Genomic DNA, 7,013 nt, shown 5'->3' with positions numbered 1-7,013 from the left:
ACTATTCCCATTAAGTGGCGCATCAGTATGGGGAGTTTCGGATACCGTGGAGGTGATGTCGAAGCATGAACTGAACGAAAAAGCTATTTCGATCACTAATATTGACGACGACATTAGCATTCATCAGAATTAAACGAATGTTCTCAGTGACGCATGTATGCGCGTCTGTGTGTAACAACGACGCTGGTTGATGTAATATATGTGTAGGTAATAAGAAAAAAAATATCTGTGTGAATGTTTACTAAAACCGTTGCCACCGTTCAACGTATATTAGAATAATGGAACGATAGTCTGAGTCGGCGTAGCTGTCGATTGTTCGGAACATGTTTTGTAATCTATGGAAGAAAATTGATCCCAATACAAACATGCCGCCGATCAGACCTGTGAAATTTCTTTCATCACAATATATTCCCCTTCACGGCATTAAACATTTGTGCGTCCATTATCATCTATCTTACTAAATACATAATGATCTCATAATCTATGAGGATTAAGCAACGGTTACGTGAAGGTATATTCGGTTATAGTTGTACAGCACAGCGGATGTCAAGGGCGTTCGTTCCTGCTATTAAACTCTACTATTGCTGAAGAAACGAGTGTTGACGATAAATTCATCAATAGAACATTGTTGCAGCAGTTCAATATACAATACTTTCGCAAAGAGCCACCGTCGGCATAGCCTGAGAGGCGGACAACTTCCCTACTTATTGTATTTATCGGTTAAGGGCATCAAACAGACATAATAAGGCCTTGAGAGAAACAAGTCATTGCCATATTAAAGAAAAAAAAAGCTCGTTGCTCGCTAATGACCGTATTTGATTTTCATCTTCAAAAAAAAAAGCCGATATCAGTCGACAAATAAAAGGCTAACATAGATAGGCTACACGTATGTATTTAATCTTTAAACACGGCTAACCATTTCTCTTGGCAAGGCCAGTACTAATGGCGTCAGTATAAAATTGAACTTATACAGCCAATAAAAATAAAACTAGTAAAAAATGTAGCGCACGAAACAGACATGTCAGATGTTCGAAACTGAAAGCTGATGATACTATCATTAAAAACAAGTGCTATATAAAATTGGTCGGATTACTTATACAGATTTTCTACGCATAGCGTAAAATATGTATACCAGATTTTCGGCGGAGCATTTGTTCCTCTAAACCTAAGCATTGGCGACCAAGTTTGATAGTGATATCGAAAAGAACATTAAACATATAGGCTGTAAAGAATCTCATAAAACACACTGATGATATAAGTTAGAATAAGAATTTAAGATGGGTGCTGCCAGGTTTAATACTAAGCTCAACACAAATGAATTATTCTATAATCGTTTTACTCTGGCTAGTATGTTTTTACAGTAAATATCTATTTCCATAGGATATTGAGCCTGCCAATAACCTTGCGTATCTGACTAGTAGACAAGTCACTGTCTCTGTGCGAAATACGCTGAAATCAGCTATCGAAAAGACATTTCCGCACGAGAACGCCATAAGTCATGGCAAATGAATAATAAGTAGGATAGGTTGAAAGAATATATACATGGCGCAATCTTATGCTGTTAGATGATCGTAAAGAATGGACACTGTTCTTTGTGGGTGCTTTTGTTGGGATCCAGCCAGATTGGGCGGGATTTGGTATGATGATCGAAAATTGCTGACCGTCGCTGGCTGACCTCTTCTCGTCCCGTCTGTGATGCCATCGGCCAGTCATTGGTGATCTCATGCCACCTTCAGTTGTCGGTAATCGGGCAACCAAGTCATTTGAAGAGGAGGAACCAAAATCGAGATATATCTCTAAGAGCACGGACAGGAAAAGGAGAGGGTGCCATCTTGTGTCCTGGTCTGGGGAAGAACGCAAGAACCGACCACAGGACACCATATCTCCAATAAGTACGGCACAACACAACTGACAGGTGACATGTAAGGCGGTTCCCCCTTCCGACACAAAACAATCATGAGAACAAGAAGACTGTTGAGGCGGTCTCGTGAGAGAGCAGCGGTTTCGAAGTTTGCTAAAGATTCGACAGCTATCCCATTAACAGCTTTTCCTATTTCTTGGAACAAATAGTATAGGATCACAAATAGTTGATCTATGTGTTTTGGTTTTTCAACAACTTGAATTAATCGTCCATCATTTAGGCTAACGGTTTGGAAATTTAATCAATAATTTGTTCTTATGCATCTTTTCTTTTAAGAGGAAGCTGACGATTTTTTCTTGCTCTGTTGGGGTAGTAGAAAAAAATTTATTCAATATTAGTTAGGGTGAAAATGCGTCACCATCAATCGTCCAGTTTAGGTATTTCTTCACTTGCATACATGGCGCAACCGTAACTTAATAAGTAGAACTGATGCGTCTCTGGTTAGTAAAAATCTGCTATCGCTAGTTCAAGCTTATTGAGGTGACATTTTATTGCCAGTCATTAAATATTACGAACGATAATATAGCAAATCATGGCTTCGTGTGAAAACACTGCTGCGTTAACAATGGAAATACAAAGGAATAAAAAAAATATAAAAAATTTGCATTTTTTTCCATAACGCTCCAGTATCTCCTAGTACACATTCAAATTGAGCAATTCTACAAATTGGGTTGTTTAATAAGACATTTATAGACTGGCTTTTAGGTCTAGACGAAAAGACTAAGCACGGAGCTTAAGTGTTCGCGACCTAGAATTGGTATCCTGAGTAAACACATCTATGTATTCATATAGGTGACGTCAAACGTGCATGGTCTGAGCATGCGCGATCCTGTGTGCATCTACGTGCACTCTATGCTGTATACTAATCCGTATTCGGGAAGTGCCATCTACCCAACAAGCTAGAGTTTGCTTCGTGAACATTAGTGAAAGATTCATTTGTACTTATTTGTATTTACATGCTTACATATATATGGTCATCGTATTTAGTAGGTACAGATTATACTGGTACCCGTGGCGCGCCTTCGTAAGCTGCCACTGTCCTCATCTTCCAGCAGTCCCGAAGAAAAGAATATCTTGATCATCGGAAAAGGCTGGGCTTAGAAGTTTTTAGGCTGAGTACTCCATTAAGGGAGCTCAAAGGGAAATTGGGGGTAGCCACATACGAAGCAAGGAAAAAGGAGCTGGCCGACGAGCACCAACGGGATCAGAGAGGTGGGGTTTAGGCTGGGAAGGGGCGTGGGGTAAATAAGGCAATATTGGATGGGTTAGCGGAGCTTAGCGGGGTAATCCCACTTAATGCGCATAATCATGTGAGCTAGACGCTGGCGTTGCTTTTGGTTGCTGCCAACCATCAATGCTGCTCCGTGTCCATGTACGTCTCTATGTACTTATATAAAGCAAGCGGCTAGCATACTTATATAATATGTATTTATATACATGGCATGCAGCTACATGAGCAGCAGCGTCTAGCGCAGCATCACCGATGGCAGCTACCGGCGGTAGGGAAAAGCAAAATCATCTAGCGCTTGTACCAGCGACCCTGGCTGCACAGCGATTGCGGCCGGGCGTTAGACCCGCTGCGATCCACCAACACCCTAACTGCCACTATTATAGCCACCAATACCACTATATTGACTTGTGGTCCGGCGCAGAAGCAGCGATCAGACGAGTTACGCCGTATGCTGTCTACTTATTACATTGGCACGGTGTGCGGCTTGTACATGTACTTCTGTCTGTGTTTTCCTGCTTTCGAGATTGTGGTGATGGCCTCTGGGAAGCTATAGCATTGGGGAAAAGAGAGATACAGTGTGACGGCAGTCGTAGCCATGTGTACAAACAGACTCGACGTTGTAGACAGGCGGACAAATAACTCGCAAGAAGCATGCCAAGAACTGGAGCCAGCGAATCGGAAGGAAAACGCAAGCGCATTTGACTGTGGTAAATGCATTAGGACTACGAATAGTATACATGTATATATAACAGTGGTAGTAACAGGAGAGCGAGTACGCTAGCATAAGGTACAAGTCACTTGTATAGCTGAGATAGGTTAACCGTAATTTCAAGGACAAGCAACTCTACGGCAAATGGCTTGCAATGCCATGTATTTCGACATGGAAATTCGACCTGGAAAGCCTGAGTATAGTCGAGTGCCGCATCGTTATTTCATTGGATGTAGCTTATCTTACAGAAACAGGAATTTTAGACAAAACGATGCAATGAATATATTGCACATTAGAATTGGACGCGCCTTTGAAACAGTAATTGACTGAGAACTTCTTCGGGTACATGAAATAGTTGGCCCTACAGAGTTAAACGAACCCAATGTTGTACGTTGATATTTTGAGTACATCTTGTGTCACTTTCTGCACTGAACCAAGTATTGGCCATTTCGATAAGCCTAAAAAAAAACAAGCTTTGGATTTTTCTAATATTCCCCGGCGCTGTTAGTTTTCATGATCAAAGTACCATACTAATTGAGGCATGTTCATTTTTGCTGCAAGTTACTGTATCTAATTGTTACCATATCTTAGGAGATGCACAATTTTAGCCGTTTTTACCCAGCGCTTTTGAAGAATAGTATTGCTACCTTGAACATTACGTCTAATTATTTTCAGAAGAGCATTCCCAGAAAATCTCTAGTCTTGTAATTTAACATAATCTTCAAAAATTTTTAACTCTCTGCTACCGTAGGAACTCTATGCAGATTGTCAAGCTCTATTTATGGTAGAAAATATCGCATAAGTAGATAAAGCTTACATGTATATTGGTTGTTCAAAAAAACAAATGAATACTTATCCGTGTATTTATCATGCATATTCCAAAGTAGGCCATTCTTAATTTGCATACACGTACTCTAAGCAGCTGGAATTATTCATAGGAGCATTTTAGGGTTAAAGGAGAAGGCTGGAGGGGTTGTTTATTTAGATTTGTACCCACTGAGTGACAAAATCTCTCAAAATATTCCGTACGGATCCACTACCAGTAAGTCTACTCAACGACTAAATTGGTGCTTACAGTTAGTGCCATTAACGTGACGTGGCAAGGCCGGGACACACAAAGTTTAAACACTTTCACTTTTGGAACTTCGTTCATGGCGTTTGGACGTTCGACATACGACATACTATAAAGTAGATACTTTACTGAATAAGTTTTAAAATAGAGATTCAATTCTGTGCTGGAAATCCTATTCGATTCTGAATATGATTCTTTCTCTTTATTGTTTTTTTTTTCTGATATCACAGAGAGACATTTGTCACGGGCTTCAATAGAACTTAACGTGTTTTAGCTATCATTATACAAATCCTGTTGACATAAGAACTGCTTAACGGTGCAACGATCTACCCGTGTAATAGCAGAAAACTTCCACCCGCAGAAACTAGCACCCGCAGAAAAATCCAAATATACACGAGGTTGATGGTGCACGCAAAGTCAACTATGTTGAGTGTAAAAAATAACATTTACATGATATAGAAATATCAATACACTAACACGGGCTTGTTTCGACTGTGCTCGCCAATTTCAGTTGCTTCTCTCGCTAGAGTAGTATTGCAAGGCAAGTATTTGAGTTACAACTGTTACTAGACGGCGTTCCTCCTTCTTTGTTTCGTGCACGTTTTCCATGATAGTTACAAATGGAATACAGCTGCTTGGAGTAACTCAGATAGAACTTGCGCAGCTGCAAAGCGGAGTTCTGCTTGCAAGACCACCCTTGTGGGACTAATTGGGCGGGGGCAGAAGACTCCTTCATCATCTCAGAGACAAGCGAAATCCTGTGCGGTTCGTATCGCGCCCCGAAGGGAGCTCGGCGAAGCCGGGGCAGGAGTGCCTTAAAAACGCCAAATGAGATTTTGATGAAGGTGCAGTCACACAGGTCCAGCCAGATACACGGGCTGAATACGTCCATACAGACAGACAGTAGCCATGATAGCCACGACCAATATTGGGTACAAACACACACACACACGTACCTGAGATGAACGCCAAGTTTGAATACGGCAGTGATACACACGTCCCAGCTTCAAGACCGGTTGAAATGCGCTGATGAAAAAATACCTATCTATTCATGAATGTGAATATATATATAATTGGATATCAGCAAAGTTCCAGATAGCGAAGGGCTGGCCTCATACCTCTCCGCATCCGTGTGTGCAAGTACGTTAGAGAGATGACTCCAATTGTGTGAGGGATTATTTCTTCTCGGCATACAATGTAAATAACTTATTTTTCTGTTGGCTGGATAACATTCTTGCAGTTACTATTTGCTGTCACATATTGATGATAATTAAGTAGCATTACTAATACTATCAATTACATGGCTCAATTCGCTGCTCTGTATTGTTCAAGCGTAGTGCATCTACAATGGAGTAGAGGCCCCAGATCACACCCACGAAGCCCACTAAAAACAAAGATCTAAAAACACATTCGAAAATGGGTCATTTTGTACATTACACCTTACTCATCTCGTGTATCAACGAGATAATAATGCAGATGTTGTTTAAATTTTCATTAAATGGCTTCTTGCAGCTGCGGTACAGGTTACAGTTTGTTGGCCGAGGATCCTGAGTGGAGTATCAAGTATTCCATTACTCTATTACTATATATTGATGAATGGGAAGCTTACATCGTCTATTTTTATTTTCTCTTGCCGCCACGTAATAGAAATAGATTAGATCTTTGCTGCCTATAACCTTTGCCGTGTTTGTCATACAAAATGGTTATCTCTTGCAGTTATGAAGAGATTGTTTCAATATTATAAGAACTTGGCTCCATTATGTCGTAAAAACGAACACAGCAATAGTTGCTCGATGGGTCCATCTAACGCTACGCGTTTTTCTATTGTATACGTAGCCAAATACAGACATAAATATGATAATTCTTGACATAAAAACCTAAGTACATTAGGCACATTCTAAGTGCGACGAAAACCTTGTTACTGATGATAGATTGTTATATCTCATATGAGCTTAATACTGTCATCGTATTGTCAACTGCTAAAACTTCGACTCAACTACTATATACGATTATAAAGCTAGTGAAATCGCTAGTTTATATTTGCGATATTCAAGCGCCTAACCTGAACACCCTGATGTGA

The sequence above is a fragment of the Varroa jacobsoni genome, unplaced genomic scaffold (assembly GCF_002532875.2).
Source record: "Varroa jacobsoni isolate VJ856 unplaced genomic scaffold, vjacob_1.0 scaffold_351, whole genome shotgun sequence".
Lineage (NCBI taxonomy): Eukaryota > Metazoa > Arthropoda > Arachnida > Mesostigmata > Varroidae > Varroa > Varroa jacobsoni.
Note: the sequence above shows the minus strand (reverse complement) of the source record.